Here is a 20,531-nt window from a genome sequence, read left to right on the forward strand (position 1 = left end):
AATGAAGTTACATCTATAGACATCAGAACAGTGTTTAGTGTCCCTAACATAAGATGAAGTCTGTTTTACAAAGGATTGTAAATGGTAATCCACAAATTTTGCTAATGGTTCTAGAATGGAGCCTGATCCTGATATGATAGGACGGCCCGGAACTGGCCTGATGTTCTTATGTAGGTAGAATATACAGTACAGGGGTTCTGGGCCATGGAGTGTGTAGATACTTATACACATCCTCTGATATATATCCAAGTGACAGTCCTTCCATTGTCACTGTTTTTATAATAGATTGGATGTGATGTGTGGGATCCCGTTCTATATTAAGATAGTGTTCTCTTATTGATAATTGTCTGTGGATCTCATTCAAATAATCAGTATGGTTCATTAACACTATGGCTCCACCCTTGTCAGCCGGCTTCCAAATGAGGTTTTTGTCATTGGCTAAACTACAAAGCGTGTTCCACTCACTGTTAGAAAAGTTTGTACTGTGTGTCCCTGTAACCTGTCTACGAAGGAACCCATTCATATTGTATTGTTCCAAAGCATTGCTTTATAGGCCAAAGCCAGCACTTTGAATTATGCTTGGTAGCAAACTGGCAGCCAGTGGAACGGGTGCAACATGGGAGTTGTGTGCTCTCTGTATGCCAACCCAGTTATTAACCTGGCTGCTTCTTGTTGAACTATTTAAAGGTTCTGAACAGTTTTCAAAGGCAATCCCACATAGAGTGGGTTGCAGCAGTCTATCCTGGAGGTAACTTGCATTATTTATTATACAAGGTCAAATTTTCTCACTTAAAAAATGAAATAAAATAAATATCATATTCTTAAAAAGAACTTATGGAGCAACTTGTGAATTTTGTGGGACAATTATTTTGAAAAATAACCAAATTAAATCCTCACTCGCCCTTATGATCAGTTACAGTACAGCTAAAATTCCATGCTATTAGTGTTTGGGGGTTGATTTTGGTGTACCATATTATCAGACAATTTCTATCCAATTATCTTTATAGATGTGTGAAAGTTTCAATACTGATGTTTAAGGAAAGCTTCAGATAAAAATGTGAAAAAGTAGGAGAAAGGGTTTGGTAAATTTTGCAAAGAATAAGTTGCCAACTACAGCATTTTCCATGTTTTCCACAAATCCTGAATTGTGAATAGTCTTTGAAGACTGTGCAATTTTCAAATACATTCTCATAATATGTGAAAAAAATCGCTAACCTATTCGTTGCTTACTTTGAGAATGAAATTAGCGAAAAATTGCATCCCTGTCTTTCTGGATCTTTCTGAAAAATGCCTGGATTAAATGAAGATCAAACTGAACAGATAAGGGGGAGCTCTATGTGTGCTTCATTCCTGCTATTAATACAAAAAAAAAAAAAAAAGCTAGACAATGATTTTTCCTCCTACCCAGAGATATTTTAAGAAAAAATATTCAAATGATGAGGTACATTAATGCCAGTCTTTGAATAAATCAAAGTTCTCAAAGTTTTCCTCTTTTGGAAGTAAGTGGAGAAAATGATTATTAAGCAGAAAATAATTGTTCCTTTCTACTTCCAATGGCTATTAGTAATTAAAATCAACATTATCTCTTCCAAGATGGCAGATGCTGAAAACAGTATTTCCAGCTCAAAGCAGTGTTGCCCCAGGCAGGAAGTATGTCCAAGACAGAATATAGCAACAAAGTAAGGTCAAAAAGGAGGATCTCTCTAAATCTTTGTTTTAATTGAGGATGTTTGTCCAAGCAAGAGAAACGTGTTTAAAAATTAAAACCACTCTTAGCACTATCTGTATAACTAGAAAAGAAAGCCAGGCCAAGGAAATGTATCCAACTTCCAGCGAGATTGTTTGAAGTAGCTGATGGCCCTGCTATTTGAGAATGATAGGGCATGTAGTCCAACATGTCTGGAAAGCCCTTCTTAGAACAGACTCTCCTAAAGTAAGGTGGGTCATCCTGAGGGAGAAGTGTCTTCTGCAGAAAATCTGTCAACAGTTTAATGTCTGGCAAAGCAAAGAATCAGCCAAAGGATCATTATGGATGCAAAGAGAGGAGTACACAATGGCAATGAGAATGACGCTTCCTTGGCTTAATCATAAGCAAGGTTAGGACAGTGGCAATATGATCTTGTGTAAGCAATTTGAAATCCAGCTAATCATTAATTAAGAGGAAATCTCCAGTGCTCTTTCTGATTCCACTGAGGTTTCTCCCTTAGCAATAGATGGAAAGCATGGTTGAAACCTTGATATAGTATAAGCAGCTTTTGGCTTTTATGATAGACTTGCAAGTGACAGATGGAAAACATGCTCATAATCAGGAAGAAAATCTCAGTGTCAAGAGCAAGGCTGGCTCAAGGCATTTTGTTTGCTGAAGCAGAGCAGCAACTGGACCCACCATCACAATTCAAGGGACATATCTAAATTTCAAGAAAGTTATTTTAGTACACAAGACGAAGAAGCGCATAAGCACCTCTCCCCAACCTCAACAGGAAAAGTGAAATAGCAAATTAATGAGCTAATACCCTTTTGTGACACCACAATAGCTTGCTTGAGGAAGCTGCTTCATCCTGCCAAATGGTTTGGACTGGTCCAGCTAAAAAAGGGCATTACAACACAGTGTTCTTTTTACCTATGGCAAAACATAGGTGCATACCATCAGCACTTAACCTCAACCCACAGTTTGGCCCTAGTGCCTCTATTAGATGTCAAGAGCTTCCAAGTACATAGGAAATACAATGAAAATATCTCTTTAAACATATACTGTGAGAGAACAAGATTTTTCTTGCTTCCCCCAGGCAATATGGCTACTCATTGTAGGAGATGGAGTAGTAGATTACATATTTTTTCAATCTGATCAAATTTGCCAGGGTTTGAATTTATTCAGAACCATTTGTTCATGACTGAGGAATTTCTGTTCTTTCAAGGGACCATTCACACAATTATTCCATTGGTTGAGGCACTAGACCTATATGGCTGAGAATTCTCAAAAGCTTTCCCTAAACTGCAAATCCCAGGAGTTTGGCAGTACGAGGATGCTTTTTGCTCTTTTGTAAAAAATATAGGGCATGATGGGGACTCAAGGAACAATGAAATAGCACTGGAAGCCACATGTTCCTTCCTCATCCACTTCAGTGGTGGGGATAGTTATGTCATGCAAGCCTTGAACTTGTGGAGCTCTCAGTTGCTCCTCTCTTAAAGTGAAGAAAGAAATCTTTTTTTCCTTTAGGGCTTCTGATGTCAATGTGAATAGAAAGGACATAATAAGAGAAAATAGGGCAGGTTTTGATGAGATGTTTTGAGACCCTGTGTATGTTACTCCCTATTCACCTAGCTGGGAGCTTCTTCCTGTTAAATCTCTTTGCTTTGCATTTAATATCTCAATAGGAGCTAACTCACATAATAGGGCTTTTGCTCTGGTTTTAACCAGGGTACATCTTCTAGCAATATCTTATTTCACTTTACTTGATTGTTTGATTTATAACCCATTCTTCAACACTTTCCCAAGGTAGCTTCATAAGAGTTAAATGAAATAAACAATAAAACAAATGAAAGCAACAGCATTAAAGCAAGAACACTGCAATATGAGGCTATAAAAGAACAATATATAAACAAAGCCAGAGGTATTAAAACAAACGAGAATAAGTTAACAACAATATGCAGAAGATTCAAATGCCTGAGAAGAGGTCTTTGGCACCAGAATTATACCAAAGGAAGACCAAAAGGGTGTCTCTCGGACACCATTTTTCCACTAGTTTGCCAACATTGAGTAGATCCTTTCTTTCCTAGATAACCACTGAACATCAGATGCCTGACTACCTGGACCATGGCCTCTATTAAATATATATGATGGCAAATGGCCCTTTAGATCAGAAATCATGAAAGTTATGTTTTTGAGAATTCCTCAGCCATTGCTGGTGATGCTGGTGGATTTGGGGAATTCTATTTTTTTAAATCTATAACTCCACAATGTTTCCAATGCTCTGTTTCAATTATCATAGTCCCAAGCTTTAATGCTATCTTTTTAATACAAGAGAACAACTTATGGCCAGCCTCTGCACTTTCACAAATTTTGTCTCCCCACTGAAAGTCTCACATTACATTACCTCCTATGCTCTTCTAAAGTGTCCCTCAACCCAATAAATCAATTTAGATGGAGTTTTGTGTCTGGGAATCAATTAAAACTGTTTCTTTCCCCATGCCATAGGGAGAAACCTTAGGTGGATCAAATAATTTTCCATCACCAAAGGAATATCATTGTATATCAGGAATATCATTGTATATTGTGTCTTGTTTATTGCTAATGTTTACTGTTTGATTTTTATTTACTGCTGTATTGTTGTTGTCTTTTGTTGTTGTATTGGGTCTCGGCCTATTGTAAGCCGCATCAAGTCCTTTGGAAGATGGTAGCGGGGTATAAATAAAGGATAATAATAATAATAATAATAATTATTATTATTATTATATGGAGCCAATTAAATATGAATAAAAATCTCCTTAGCTAAGAAGACAGCTTGACTACCGACAAAATCAAATGCAAATACATTTAGCAGGATAAAATGCTAGTTATAAATGTTTCAAAGGAAGGTAACATTCTAACATAGTGGTTCTCAACCTTTGGATCCCCAGGCATTTTGACCTACAACTCCCAGAAGTCCCAGCCAATTTCCCAGCTGTTAGGATTTCTGGGAGTTGAAGGTCAACTCCCAGAAAGGTTGAGAATCACTGCTCTAACAGATAGGAGTTAGAGGTTTTTTTGTATTCTGAAAGTTACTCTGTTCCCTATGGATTTTTAGAAAAACATTTAGAAAAAACCTTTTTGCTTTGCAAAAGTCTTGCTTCATTGCTAAACATTGAGCTGTTTGGACAAGGAGTTCAGCTTGTACAATTTGCACTGTCTAAAAATCCCCATTTGCCATCAGATGGCGAGAAATCCCATTGGAATGTCATACATCTTACCTTTACTAATAGTGACATAAACCTGATAGTAAGGAGGGAAGCAGATCACTCAGGAGATGTGAGCATGGATTAAACTGAACAAGGCGAAATTAAGGTTGAAAAGAGAAGGGGAGCATACAGTTTAGCAGCCCTGACTTCTCAGATTCAAATTCAGTGGTCTGAGTGGTAAGTGGATGATTTTGTTGTGTTTCTGAAGGTAAAGTCTGATAACAGTGAGCTAAATGATTCGCTTGTATGGAGGAAGTAAGATCTTCCTATAAGAGAATGTATGCAATTGGGATGGGGATTGTCAGGGCTTTGAGATGTTGTTGGACCATAGCGCTAATTGATTTATGCCAGCTAGGGATGAAGAACATTTTGAGGGCTGCGTGGTTTCTGCTTCAAATCAAAAGGTGTTGACCTTGAGGCAAAAAGTACTAGATGAATTTCTATGACATGATTTAAGCAATACATGAAACTAAATGTTGCTAAGATGCTAGGGAGGCCACCCATCATTGAGAAAATATTACCATATATCCTTTGCCCTGCCCATACATTCTAGATACATCAAAAGTTGTTGAAGAGCAGCTTTCCTTCTTTCTTCTTTCCCACTTTCCCACTCTCTTCCTCCTGCTTCTCCCTTTTTTCTTCCATTACTTCTTTCTTTTCTTCCTGACTTTCCTGTCTCTCTGATAAAAAACCATTTTAAGAATACACAACCACAGCTTGAGTTGATGTTGTCTTTTCTGTTGTTGGGAACATGGTGAGGGAAAGATGTTTTGGTAGACTCAAATCCTCTCCCAGTATGAATATGATACATTTCTCTCCATAACACAAACAAAGGGTTATTTTCTGAACTATATCAAAGTTGGATAATCCTGGGAACTGTAGTCTAAAAGGAGTTCCCAAACTCTGCCGATTGCCTTGCTGTCATTAGAGAGGTGAGAGTGAATAAGTTATGGACAAACTTTCTACTTCCATGCCAGGTAGCTATCCAGTGCTGAATCCTATCCACTAAATAGGTTTAGCATCTTGGTTAGCTCCTTCCAAGTTCAGACTAAATCTTAATTGCATTAACTGTGGAAACTGCTATGTCTACCACTGGTTCATCTAATCCAAGCCCTGCAAGAGAAACCATGAAACAAAAGCAAAGACAAGAAGCTGTGCCATTGTTAGATCTTAGATTTTATATGAACAAGATTGTTTCTGATTACTAAGTGAAAGCTCAATTCATGCAAAATCCACAGACTCCATTGCCAGCATATGTATTTACTGTGGATAAGAAGAGGCATCTAAGTTTGCAACCCAAATGGTTCAGCATATTTACCTGGCTAACTTGCTCATTCCATCTACAAGGTGCACTCTATAAGTATTGTGTGATGTTTAGAGGAGAAGTTGGGGGGGGGGGGGGAAGGTGGTCATCAGAAGCTTGGTTGCCAAACCATTTGTGCATTAGAAATATGCAATATAAGATTTCAGTGGACACCAAAAACAGAGTACCATCAGAACAACTTGTGCTTGGTTGAAAACTTATTTCTAATTCATAGTTGAAAACATCCTGATGTAATCTGTCATCACAATAAAAAGAAAGCAGAAGAAATCAAAAGAAAACAGAAAGAAACGTTTGCCAATTCTGGAAACTATTGTCCTTTATGGCCAACTAGAACTGGCTTTAAGAGAGAGCAAAGATTCAGGACCTATTACCTGTGAATAACCTTTGCACAATGATGGTAATTTCAAGGTCTTGTTGATATCTCATGCCAAATCAGAAGACACTGGCCTGAGAAGTCATCTCAAAACTGCTGCTATGAATGCCCAGTAAACACCCTCAAATACAAAAGGAACGAATAAACATTTGTGGTATCAAGATAGTCCAAAAATTGTTGAAAGATGCAATGCATCACAGTGTTTCTCTGTTTTGGCCAATGAAACTTTGGATGTGAGTAGTAGCATTCTACTACTATAGACATAGAAGCTTAAATATGGATTCATGTTCCACAGCAAACATTTGCATGCTGACAGCATTAGAGTTGTTAGTGCTCTACAGTTACAGTCACCACTCAGTTTTGATAAACAAACTGAATATATTTAATTATTTATGCATTTTTTTAATAAAAAAATCAAAATTAAGTCTCCACCTATTTCCCTTGCACATCTCCAATATTTCTGGATATTTTCTAGCCCTACATAGAAATGAAGTACTTTGAAGTTTGTGATCGATTTCACATAGCAGGAGCTCATATCCGGTAGTGAAAGACAGGCTGCCGAGCATCAGGCTGCCATTAATAGCTAAGTGGGAGCAAAACCTTTTGAGAACACTGTGCCCGAGGCATTTGGGCAGCACCCCTGATGCCTTCCCTTTTCCCTCTATGCATGGCTGGCTTGTCTTGTCTTTCAGACTCTGCTCTCTTGCCATGCTGAGTTGAAGGCAGGAACATCTGTTGGCAAGAGTCTCTGCCCTCCCCAGCTCTTCCCTCCTCTCCCCACCCAGAATCGGCAGGCTCTCTCCTGCTGTTTGCCACAGCCAAGAGACAGTATTATCATCGAGGCAGCTGCTTCTGCAATTAGAGCCACAGGGGATTCAGAGTGGCTGCCTCCGTGTGCCCTTCCCTCAGTCTTGAGTGACAAAGGGCAAGGGTTTGCTCTGAGGCAAGGGTGAGAAGCATTTGCAAAATTGTATGTGTGTGGTGTATCTTTTTCTATGTGTGTCTGGATGGGTTAGTTTGCTGAATCCTTGTTGGTTATTATTTGAATGTAAGCAGCTAAAGTGAAAACACTGGGACCATTTCCTAGAAGATATTAAGACATGTTTCTGCCTCAGGCAAAGGAGGAAATGTTTTCCCTGCCCACTTTCATATATACAAACATACAGAGTAGGTACATTTAGCATACAGCAGCACTGGTGATGTGACAGTAACTTCTATCATGCCTGAATGATGTGGTATTTTCTTCACACTAAAATATGGCAAAGTTATAAACGTTATATTTAAAAAGCCCTTCATTTAACTGCCATGGCTGCCATCCTCTTAGTGACCTCTTTGTGGTTATGTGGCTTCTAGTCCCCTGTCAACCACTATGAGGACAATAACAGAAGACTACCTTGTGAAGAATGTACTTTGGAAGGATGGGGCCTGAGCATTTTTTTTTAAAAAAAATAATAAAATAGTGCACAAGTCAAGATGCTGAATTTTCTTACAGCAGTTGATCTCTTGGTAAATACTCCAATATATGTGCACCCTATAAATCTTCCTAATAAAGCCTTGCTCAAAATTACTAGCATTTTCCCTGTATCAGCTCTGCCTGATAGACCAGTAAGGGCTTTGACAAGGTCCCCCATGACCTTCTGGCAAACAAACTAGTCAAATGTGGGCTAAGCAAAACTATGGTTAGGTGAATCTGCAATTGGTTAAGCGAGTGAACCCAGAGAGTGCTCACCAATGTTTCCTCTTCATCCTGGAAAGAAGTGACGAGTGGAGTGCTGCAGGGTTCCGTCCTGGGCCCAGTCCTGTTCAACATCTTTATAAATGACTTAGAGGAAGGGTTAGAAGGCATGACCATCAAGTTTGCAGATGACACCAAATTGGAAGGGATAGCCAATACTTCAGAAGGCAGGAGCAGAATTCAAAAGAGAGATGGGCCAAAACTAACAAAATGAAGTTCAACGTGGACAAATGCAAGATACTCCACTTAGGCAGAAAAAAAATGAAATGCAAAGATACAGAATGGAGGACGCATGGTTCAAGAGCAGTATGTGTGAAAAATATCTTGGAGTTCTCGTGGACATGAGCCAACAATGTGATGCGGCAAAAAAAGCCAATGGGATTTTGGCCTGCATCAATAGGAGTATAGTGTCTAGATCCAGGGAAGTCATGCTACCCCTCTATTCTGCCTTGGTTAGACCACACCTGGAATATTGTGTCAAATTACTTGGCCCCACAATTGAAGGGAGATGTTGACAAGCTGGAATGTGTCCAGAGGAGGGTGACTAAAATGATCAAGGGTCTGGAGAACAAGCCCTATGAGGAGCAGCTTAAAGAGCTGGGCATGTTTAGCCTGAAGAAGAGAAGGCTGAGAGGAGACATGATAGCCATGTATAAGTATGTGAGAGGAAGTCATAGGGAGGAGGGAGCAAGCTTGTTTTCTCTTGCCCTAGAGACTAGGACGTGGAACAATGGCTTCAAACTACAAGAAATGAGATTCCATTTGAACAAAAGGAAGAACTTCTTGACTGTGAGAGCTTTTCAGCAGTGGAACTCTCTGCCCGGAGCATGGTGGAGGTTCCTTCTTTGGAGGCTTTTAAACAAAGGCTGGATGGCCATCTGTGGGGGTTCTTTGAATGTGATTTTCCTGCTTCTTGGCAGGGGATTGGACTGGATGGCTCATAAGGTCTCTTCCAATTCTATGATTCTATGATTCTACAGCATGAACTCCTCAATGCTTTCTCTCGAAAAAAAAACAACCCCAAAAGTGTTTGGGGGCCTATCCGGATCCTCTAGTACAATTCCAACCCAAGTATAGTCAAAATATAGAGTTCACTATATTATCTCCAGTTTCAGGTGTCCTCAAGAGTACCTGGAATGTATCTCCCATGGATATGGGGGTCTTTACTATACTGCTAAGCCATACTTAGCACACCATTTAATACCCTTGCTTGCTACTGTTGCATTTGGCAAGCTAGAGCTTGCTGAAACTGGTAGCAATTCAAAGTGATATTCCTCATGAAGATATCCTGCCCACCTCAACCTTAGTCTGACAGGAGGGAAATAAGCAACGATTTAATAGCATGAGTGGAATAGTAAATTCTTGGCTATTTATTAGACTCGGAAAGTGCAGTGAAAAGAGGTGTCCATTCAAAAGAGGAAGCTTTTAGTGCTCAGGAGGGTGAGAGTAAGTTTAACTAGGGTTGAGATGAGGGGCTTTGCTGTGTTCTTTTCATGGCCCTGTTTAATTAGTGTGTCTAACATTAAAGGGATTTGGGTTGCGGAGTGATGGGAGTGGGGAGGGGGGAGAAAGAGAAAGACACAGAGAGACAAGCCAATCTCCAGCTGCCAAAAAGCTGTAAATTACAACAAATGCCAATAAGTCATTAGGAAGCACAAGAAAAATGTGGGGTTGCCATAGAAACTGACATTTACAGCTTTCAGGCGATGTTCCGGGGGCTGTGTTCTCTCGTTCCTCAGGTGTGCGCAGGAGATAGAAAGAGAAGTGCAGCTCCCAATTATTATGCCATGGGTTGCTGGGGGTGACGTGGAGGGGTGGGGAGCATTGGAGGTGGGAGTTGAAATATACCAGGCTGAAAGGGAACTTGTGGCATTAATCAAGAAACAAAGAAGGCAAGCTGACAATTTGGTTTCACTGGACAGAGCGTCACAAGGGAGAGGGGGGCACAAGGGTGTCAATCAACCTCTCTTGTCATTTCGGAGGTTGCAGCATGAAGGCATGTACTAGGGCATGTCTGAAATGTCAGCTGCTTATTAACTTTGACATGTGTTTTTTCATGGATAGGATGGGAAGTGTAGCAGCTCCCTCATAATTGCAAGGCACAGCAACACAGAGCCTTAAAAAGTAGAAACGGGGGTGGCTGGGAGGAGAAAGGTAGAAGGAATTGCAAGCCACAGGGGAAGGGGAGGCGTATTCTTGCTCAAGTTGATCCTAGGGATGGAAAACAATGTCATTAGATTCAACATCCTGAACCGAAGTAGCCTTTTCATAGTGCTAATCAGTTGCAACAAGAAGCTACAGACCTCTTCTCAAGAATACAGACATCTTCAAAGCTTCCTGATACAGTTTCAGAGAAATAAAGTTGCGCATCAAATGAGACACTAGAGGTGTGCAAAATGGCTGAAATCCAATTAGTAATTTGTTTTAGAGATTTGGATGGCCCCCTACTTCGTTTCATAAAGTTTAAGATGGTCCCATTCTGATTCTGAATCTCTGAAGCCTTGTAATTTCTTCATTAAGATTGGTTCCATTAATAGCAATAGGGGAAAATGATAGATCAGTTCTCTGACATTTTTCAGACGGTTTTGATCATCCACTGCTTTTTAGGAATTTTTAAAAGTTTTTACAAATATTTTTTTAAAACTACAAGAGGTATCCCCTTGAAGTTCTGCACAATGAAACAATACAAGCAGGGCATCAATCCTGCAAAGGTTCAGAAAGATTCATCTATCTACTGATTTCTAAGATTTTCTTTTTGAAAATTGTCAAAAATATTTTTTTTTAAAATAGAAGAGGTATCCTCTTAAATTGTGGCACAGTAAGACAACATGAGCATGGCAGCAAACCTGCCAAATTTCAGAGCAATCAGTCTATCCACTGATTTTAATAATTTTTTGGATTTTAGCACAAGTGATTAACCTACATTTGGGATTTAACATGGGCAGCCCCGTTCTTCTGGTGCGAGCAGAATTCTGGGAAATGTAGTTTAGGGTGGGCCTTTTGAATACTCTGCTACAGAGGTCAGAGCCTTCTCAAACTAAATTTCCCAGAATTCTGCTTGCTCCAAAAGAATGGGGCTGCAGTTTGAAGTTGAATAAAGGTTAGGTCCAAAGGTCTGCACACCCCTATGATACACAAAACATATGATTGGTCTAAAAAGTGTGCAGATAAAATAATTATCTGTACTGGCACCTTTTTGACAATGGGGAAAATGTGTACCTGATATAATGAGCATAAAATTGCACGCATTAGGGAAAATATTGTAAACATATGTGTGCATTTCAAAAAGGATCACAACCAGAAAGTATCACAGAATGGTGCAAAACAAGGATGGGAAGAAAATAGGGTTCAGAGAAATGCAATGAAGCCAAAAGAATGAAGTCTTCATATACATAGTTGCTCCTAATTTGCACACTTTCTGGGGTTGTCTGTTTGCTTTTTACAAGCAACATTATTCTTGTGCCTACGCTTCTTCAGATTTATACTGGTTTATACTGCCTTTGTGTGATGCCAAATTCTTTCAAAGTTTAATCTAGGTCAAGAGCATAAGCCTAAGCCAGCATTTAAACACCTTTCAAGAAACAATATTAAACCAGGTCAGACTATTTTTCCACCTACTCTCAGTGTTCTGCATTCTGACGAACAATGCAGTCTTCAGGTCTCAAGCACAGACCTTTCTCTTCATATATTCTCTAAGATACTTTTAACAGGCTGCCAAGAAATAAAGACCCACTGAATGTAAAGTATGTGCACTACCACTAAATGTTGGTCCCTCCCCAAATATACTTTCTGACACCTAGTGCACTAAAACTGTGCATTTTTACAATGTCAAATGCATTGATATGAGGATGACATTCTCATGTTGCATTCCCATGTTTTGCACTGCCTTGCCTCTCTAATATTTTGACCATTTTTGATCATCATGTTTAACTTCATCTGTGAAACATCACAAGAAGATTTAACAAAGAACATTAGAAAGGGTATTTAAATAATACATCTAAAACTAAGGTGAAGCAGATTATGATGGTTGAGTACAAGCCAACAGCAGGTCTCAAAAACATACTAAAGCTAGAGACAGGTGTAATGGACTTGTACCTTTCTGGTTAGGCCGCAGCCTTCAAAGACAGTGAGCCGGCTCCATTTTAGTGAGGGAATGCCAGGAAAGTCAGATCAGCAGAGGGGAGGAGTTTAGCTATCCCAGGATTGGCTAGGACAGATGGGAGGAGCTGGAGCTGTCAATGTAAAAAAGGCAGACAGCTTCTGTGACACAGAGAGAAGGGATTTAACATCACAGAAAGAAGGGTTTAACAGCAGAGAGGGAGATTGGATTTTAAGCTGAGGGGAGAGGGTAGTTTTCGAGTGAGCAGAAGATTTCCTGAGGGAGAGTGTTTGAAAGGCAGGTGTGGCTATAGAGTGGCCTGGAGAGCCAATAGCCGCCTGTGAACTGGTGTGTGGGAAAAACACACTGGTTGTCAGTACTCTCTAAAAGACAGAGTATTCTAGTGGGATCTAGATACGCTGAGGGGACAGATAGGTTTAGTCTGCCTGAGGGAATTTGCTCACGTCGAAGAACAGATACCCAGTTGGGGAGTTCAGTAAGCTTGTTAGGACTTAGTAACCGTTCAAGAAGATTGTGCTGTGCTAACCATATACGCTTTTGTAACTTTAAGAAGAATCCAGTTGTTTGTTCCAATATATTTAAATAAACTTTGTTCTAGTTCAACTTTACATGAAGTCCTTACATTGATTCATTCCCTCAAGTCGGTTCCAGTAAATTTCTAACACCTTTTTCGCCTCAGACACTTTAGAGGGAGTTAAAAGAAGGGCTGTGACACAACAAGCTTTACCTCAGACATAACATCAAGTTAAATTCTCAAAATCTATTTGAGTGGTGGCAGTAATACCTCAATACGCATCAAGCTTTGTAACAGGTGTCCAGTGGGAACCTTAGAAAACAAAGTCCTCTACTCCGTTCCTTCAAATTGGTACTAATGGCTGAATGGTCATTCAGTCCAGTTTACATTGGTGAACAGCTGTGGGCAATATAACAGCCGAAGGAACGTGAGAGTGTGTGTGCTAGGGAATTTATTAGAAGTATTATTCCCTAGAGCTCAGGCTGATCGTTACAATAGGGTTGGGAAAGAATGTTCTAATAAAGGGGACCTGAAACATACTGCATAGTGTTCATACTGTTGGTTGTCCAGTGGAGAGCCCTTGAAAAGAGAGAGCATATGAGGCAGTAGACCAAAATGCCAAAGTAAGGGCAACAGCAAATAAAAGGAAATGCTGGCTGGTTGACAGTTTAGAAATGTGCCAGAATGATATCATGATGTCAAAAAACTTTGCTGCCATGCCATTTTTGTATGTATTTATGCTTAAACATGATATTACATAGTTCCAGAGACCTAAGAGGGGCTGTAAGTTGCCTTTTCTGAGCCCAGTAAGCTGGTGTGTTGCTACCAACTATTTCTACAATTCCTCATATGAGAGTCATTAATCCCAACCCTAACTCAAAGCAGGATGTGTATGCATGAGGTACAAAAAAACTGGGGTGTCAGTAGATGTAGCTATAACTACTGCAGCAACCACAACCTTCTCTTTTGCCACCAATCCATTGGATGGAGGAAAGATGACATTGGGGTCATATAGGTAGGGTAAAAGTGGTGTTTAGGTAGTATGGGAAAGAGCATTTTGCAATAACACCCATGATAAAAACGATTAATAACATCCAGTAGTTAATATCACAAAGCAGAAGAAGTCACATCTGGACTGAACAAGTGAAACAATGCAATATTGGGCACACAAAGAATCCAGAAACCCCAAGATGAAGCAGGCTTCTGGGGCAATTAGTCTGCTGAGTCACTTTTTTGAACAACTGAGGCAACTGAACATAGTAGTTGCTCCTACTTGCTTTTTTCCATCCTATCTTTCTGTACTGACATAAATATTTATATCTAGGACAGAATGAGTGTTTCCTTTTACATGGCATGTATGATGAAAGGTCAGATATTCTTGAGCACCAGACAGCATATTGCAAGTTTCTGAGGGTTTGTAGTACCCTACTTAGAAAAAGTAAAAGGTCCATCCCAACATTTGTGCTTGTTATGAAATCTGGCATCTAGACTTAGCAACTAAGGGCTGTAATAAAGAACACCCTGAGGCTCTGTTAGGAAGTACTAACAGTTCCAGTCAAGAGACCAACTTGTAGCTCTTCAAATGGTTTTGGACTGCAGCTGTCATCAAGCCTAATCATTGGTATGGTAGCTGGGGCTGAAAAACATCTGAAAGACCATAAGCCCTCTGCCTCTGAGTTAAACAATAATGCTAGGATTGGGTAATAAATGGTCCTCTAGATGTTCTCCCAATAGTCCTAGCCAACATAGCCAAATAATGATTGTGGTGGTGAGGCTTCAGCCCAACAACATATGGATGGCCAGACATTCCTGACTTTAGACTACCTTTTTTTCTCTATCTCATCTTGGTAAGCTGCTGGTATTCCTCAAAAGCTCACAAAGGACTTTCCTTGTGAAATTCTTAGTAGGCATGCTCTCCTCACAAAAATGATATCCAGATGCGGGGCTTACTGATACACCTTTGACTTTTAGATAGATGCACCTCCTTCATGCCATGGTAGCTACTTTAAATGTTTTCACCTGGACTAGATTGTCAGAGGAGATTGAGATGTTGCTCACTTTCTACCTGCAAGGGAAGGATCATCTACTAAAAACCACCAAATTACTCATTCTCTCCCTCCAGCCCCCTCCCTGCAGCCAAAGTGAATTATGAAGATCCTTTCTTCGGGTGAGAGAGATGGAATTGCCCTTCATGGGTGAGGAGTTCTATTTATTCTCAGCAAATTCACTTCCACTTTATTTTAAATTAAACTGTCTTGACTCTTACCATTTGGAACCTGATGATGAAGGAGGAGCCAGGGGAATGAGAGCAAGGCATAGTATAGACCCCTCCCCAGAAAAAAGATTAGGAAATTAGCATCCAAACAGGCTAGAGTTCGATGAAACACAAAGAATGGCCAAAACAAAATGATATAAAAAGTGTTCTAAAATGGAGACAAAACCAGAATAGTTTCTAATAACCCAACATCTTCTCACCTATAATCCAGCTATCCTAATGTAAAATATATAAAATTTAATTGGTAGTATTTTAATAGCTTTATTGAGCATTCTATCACAACTTATAGAAAACATACAAAACACACACACACACACACACACACACATAGTTGATGACCAGCACAAAAAATGAACAAATGTCAGAATAGGAACATATACATTTAGGTATTAAGAAGCACACACATGTTATACCAATTCATAAGCAAGGAAGCATTTATCACAAAAGCCAAGATTTTTTTCCCCCAGTATCATTATTCTCATGCATCTACTCAGAAGTAAAACTAGCCTAGCTTTGCATTGAAAGTTTTTTAAATATTTAATGGGTGGCTTAAAATAAAGCTGCAGCTTCTTTCTTTAGTCAGTCTTTACTTCTTAATCAGATTTGATAACCAATGAAGAAGCACACACTCTCCATCATAAAACATTTGGTGAGCCACCTATGTTTTAAAGCTTTCTTTCCACTGTTAAAAAAACTCCTTGTTCTGCCCTGACAGTGTCAAACTATATCAATTGATCAGCTATACTTTGGAAGAAAATCACATGGCATGAAAATGATCCAGCACTAGCCACTGAGTTTAATAGGCTCTGGATTTTACCCCTGAGGGATGTGTCTTGTTGTCCTGTAAAGCTCTTCTTGGCTTAGGCAGTCATGAAGCACTAATTTAATTTTCCAGTGGAAAACTAGTACCAGAGTCAGGAGGGCATTACTGTTTCATAAGAACCTCAGTCTGCTATAGTTATCCATCAACTGCCGTTATTTCCTAGTTCAATTATGAACAGTTTCTGTTGTCTCTGTTCTGAACTCTGATCTCTGGTAGAGAATGAAGTATCTGCTCTGTTATTTCTTTTGAAGAAACACTTCAGAAAGCTATAATCTTTGTTTACTTCATCTTTCCAGATTTCTTTTGTTTTCCTGCTTAAGTACCAAATTAGAGTGACTTCTCTCGGCAGGTAGGGAAGATGATTTTCAAAAAAGGATTGCCTTTCCTTTTCTAGCTTCCCTTCTGTGATATCCCATGCCTGGTGATGAGCTACACAGAATACTTGAAAAATAAAATAAAAAACTCATTTCAGTAATCACCAGAAACAGAAATCTCAGAATCCAGCTGTCACTGCTGAGATAAAATGAAGCTTCACACAGCTTCCGAGACATATTTGCAGTTGAAAAAACTAACAGTTCTGACAGCACTTGATAGGCAACAAAACTCAGTGAAGATCCTACAATTTGCTGTACATTTTGAATAAAGCTAAAGACTGGTTCAAATATCAGCAGAACTTGTCCTGTATGTCCAAAGTAGTTTGACAGAATTTTATCACAACTCCTTTGTGAGATTGTTTTCTCTCTTTGTGTGACCAATAGTCTAACCTCACCATATGCACAGTAGCTATATTGACACAACTGTTGAATTCCAAGTTTCTTAAGCCTCCGGTCTTGAAACAAATGATATAAATCAATGCAGGTTGAGCATCCCTATCTGTAATCTTGAAATCCAAAATCCAAAGTAATCTACATGGGTCACTGAGTTAGTGACACTTTTGTCTCATGCACAAAGTTATTACAAATATTGGAACCCCAGTGGTGCAATGGGTTAAACCCTTGTGCCAGCAGGACTGCTGACCAATACAGCAGCGGTTCAAATCCAGGGAGAGTGGGTTAAGCTCCCTCTGTCAGCTCCAGCTCCCCATGCGGGGACATGAAAGAAGCCTCCCATAAGGATGGTAAAATATCAAAATATCTGGGTGTCCCCTGGGCAACGTCCTGGAAGACTGTCAATTCTCTCACACCAGAAGTGACTTGCAATTTCTCAGGTTGCTCCTGACATGACACATTTTTTTTTTAAAAATTGTGCAGAAGATTATGTATGAAACATAACTAAATGTCATGTTTAAAGTCCAGCTCTAAAATACCTCATTATGTATATTCAAGTTTTCCAAAATGTGGGTGAGGGTGGGGTGGGTGAACTGAGATGTGGAAGATTTTGGTCCCAAACATTTAACATAAGGGATGCTCAACCTGTAGAAATCTATGAAATATAATTGTTCCATCAGCCCAAGAAACCAAAAGGTTCATGCATAGTCCTAATTTTATTACTCTCTGCTCATTCAAGTTCCCATTTTATCCAACAGTATTGCCATGAATTCTCTTCATTTGTTAGGAAAGAACAGATGAGAAACTTATAACATCTTGATTCTCACTATTAGAATCCATACATATTTAAGTCTGCCTTGGCTTTCCCAAAACATTATTAAAGGTTTGATGCTTCTTCCTGCATAACCAAATCTTTCTGTGGTTTGCCCCACAGGCATGCACACCATATGCTTTTACAGGAGAGAGAGAGAGAGCCATTAGATTCAGTCATTCTTGAAATGGAACCTTATGCTGATTTACACCACGAGGAACTGGTTCCCTGAGCTGCCAAGTGGAGTGTCTTATCCCCTCCCCCTTTGTTGCTTAACAGGAGGTGACATTGCCCTTTCATCCATCTCCTGTGAGAAATTACAGGCATTACACTCTGTGTATGCTGTCTGGAGCCATACACATCAATTTCAACCTCCTCCCACCAAAAGGTAAGCAACTCACAGTTGGTTTTTCGCATGTTGCATATGGCATTCAAGAGCATCAACCCCAGGCTGTTATTAATTCCTATTGAGCACAACTGTTTTTTTTTTCCTTTGGAGCCCATTTGGAGTTCTTTTTCTAGATATACTGTATACAATTATTGTGTTTTAAATGTTTCCTAAAAGCTTTTTGTTTTTCATACTGGATTCCTAACATTTTTAAAGAGCTGATAATTATGTAACACAATTAAGATGCAAATGTTAAACATGTAATTTCTACCTCACTTTGAAGCTATGGCCACACACAGTTCATAGTTTTCTTTAAGCTGTTTTCCCACCAAGCAATCCTTCAGTCTATAGCAGTGTGCCTTGTTGTTGATTTTCCTTGTTACAAGGTAGCCAGGAAGAAGACGACAAAATTATAGTATGGGAAGATCTCATATCTGTAGATGATATATTCCAAGACTCCCAAGGAATCCTGAAATAGCGGAAAATAGCCAACTCTATATTTTTACTATACCATAAAATCATACTGGAGGATCAAGAGAGGCCCACAAACACCTTTGGGGAGGAGGGAATGTTTTCTGGAGCATGAGTTAGTGAAACCGTAAATACTGAATCCACTGTTAGTGGGGGTCATACTGCAATATAAGAACAGTAGCAACAAATAGAATAATATGTTCATCAAAATGCTAGCTTTTGGGGATACCCAATTGCTCAACAGTTTAGCCATCTCCCACTCTACCTCAAGCATAATGTAGTGGGTTGTTGTAGGTTTTTCAGGCAGTATTGCCATGTTCTAGAAGCATTCTCCCCTGATTTTTTGCCTGCATCTATGGGAGGCATCATCAGAGGTTGTGAGGTCTGTTGGTTTCCAACCTTTGAGGATGCCTGCTGTAGATGCAGATGAAACGTCAGGAGAGAATGCTTCCAGAATATTGTCATACAGTCCAAAAAACCTATAGCAACCCAGTGATTCAGTCCATGAAAGCCTTCAACAATACATGATGTAGTGTTTTAAGTGTTGGGTTTGGACACTGGAAGACCAGATTTTATATCCCTGCTCAGCCATGAAAACCCACTGGGTGACTTTGAGCAAGTCACACTCTTTCAGCCTCTGAGGAAAGGCAAGCCCTCTTGTCTTCCTTTCCAAATTTAGCCAACTCTTTCCCCCCAAATTCATCTTAAGGACACAATAAATATGAATTGGCATGAAAGCATATAATAACAACACAACTCTACCTCAGTGCTGCACATTCTGGAGCAATATCTACACATACAGGTGTATGTGATTAAAAACTCAAGGGATTAATATTATGTAATTTTGGTGTGTTGGGATCAGGTGGCACAGTAGCTAATTTTATATCTGCTCTATTCTTACAGTATCAATAAGCATGATGTGAAAGTTCCCACAGGCGTTTAAGCCTTTTTATATCCCCAATCTTAACTTTTTGATACCAAAGATGTAATATTTTCATTTGTTGGCACTAACCAAAGTGTTATTTTAGTAGTTTCCTACTGATACCTACCTGCTGAAATGAACATCTTTATTCTTTCTTTATGCATGCACAACATGCCCACACAAAGATATATGTGCAATATGGTATCTGTCATAAAACTCTATTGTTTTATAACCTCCTAACAAGTGATGGAGAGAAAGTGTCAATTCTTGTGGGTTTACATATTTCAAAAATTCTTATCCGCAAAAGACAATGACTCAAAAAGAACAAAACTAATCCTTAGCATTTCAATATACCAATTTCCTCTTTGTGCTCAAACTGCTGCACATACATTGTGTCTGTAATTCTTCTAACAATCCATATAGCAACCCAGACAATTCAACTCAGTACTGGCTGGCTGTTAATGTGGGTGTAGTGGTTTGAATATAGCACTGGAAACCTGGGAGTCCAGGGTTCAAATGTTCACTCAATGGAAAATGCCTGGATGACCTTGGACAAGTTTCACTTTCTCTGCCTTGGGTGAGGTACACTCTCTCTGCTAATAGCAATGTAATAGCAAACTTTCTCTAAATAAACTTTGCCAAGAAAACCCTATGGTAAGAGTTGTCAAAGTCAAAATCAACATGAAGGCACATAACAACAAATCTCCAATTGGCAGAGATTCAATGGCAACTTGTTCAGTCAACATTTATGCAAATTCTATTGATTTGAGGCTCTTATTGTGATGGGGACTAAAAATAGAATTTAGCCCATTATGGAAAAGGCAAGGATGCTAAGAGGGAATGATTTGGACCATTGAAGGACTTCATCCTAAACTAAAATAAGCTGAACGAAAGACTAAATCAGAAAATCTTTGGCTTTAAACCACTATGCTTCCCACATGCACTTAAAGAGGTTCACTCACAGCCCACTCACATATTTTCAAAGTACTGGTTACAGTTACCTTATTAATGCAGAATAGTAATGAATTGCAATCATAATTACAATTCTTCAAAATATAACTAGAATAATAAGT

The 20,531-nt window shown here is 39.3% G+C and overlaps 1 protein-coding gene across 2 annotated transcripts in view; it reads right to left on the reverse strand.

Annotated features, from left to right (window-relative positions):
• The window catches only part of LRRN2 (leucine rich repeat neuronal 2), a 213,565-nt gene that overhangs the window by 169,819 nt on the left and 23,215 nt on the right, over window positions 1–20,531 (reverse strand). The window contains exon 1 of one of the 2 annotated variants that reach the window (XM_060772970.2): window positions 12,463–12,533. The exons of the other annotated variant lie outside the window; for it this stretch is intronic. The gene's annotated coding sequence lies outside the window, so the exon portion shown is untranslated. Of the gene's footprint in view, window positions 1–12,462; window positions 12,534–20,531 lie in introns of those variants that run through there. 2 annotated transcript variants of the gene reach the window in all.

This window comes from Anolis sagrei, chromosome 4 (genome assembly GCF_037176765.1).
Source record: "Anolis sagrei isolate rAnoSag1 chromosome 4, rAnoSag1.mat, whole genome shotgun sequence".
NCBI classification, from domain to species: Eukaryota; Metazoa; Chordata; class Lepidosauria; order Squamata; family Dactyloidae; genus Anolis; species Anolis sagrei.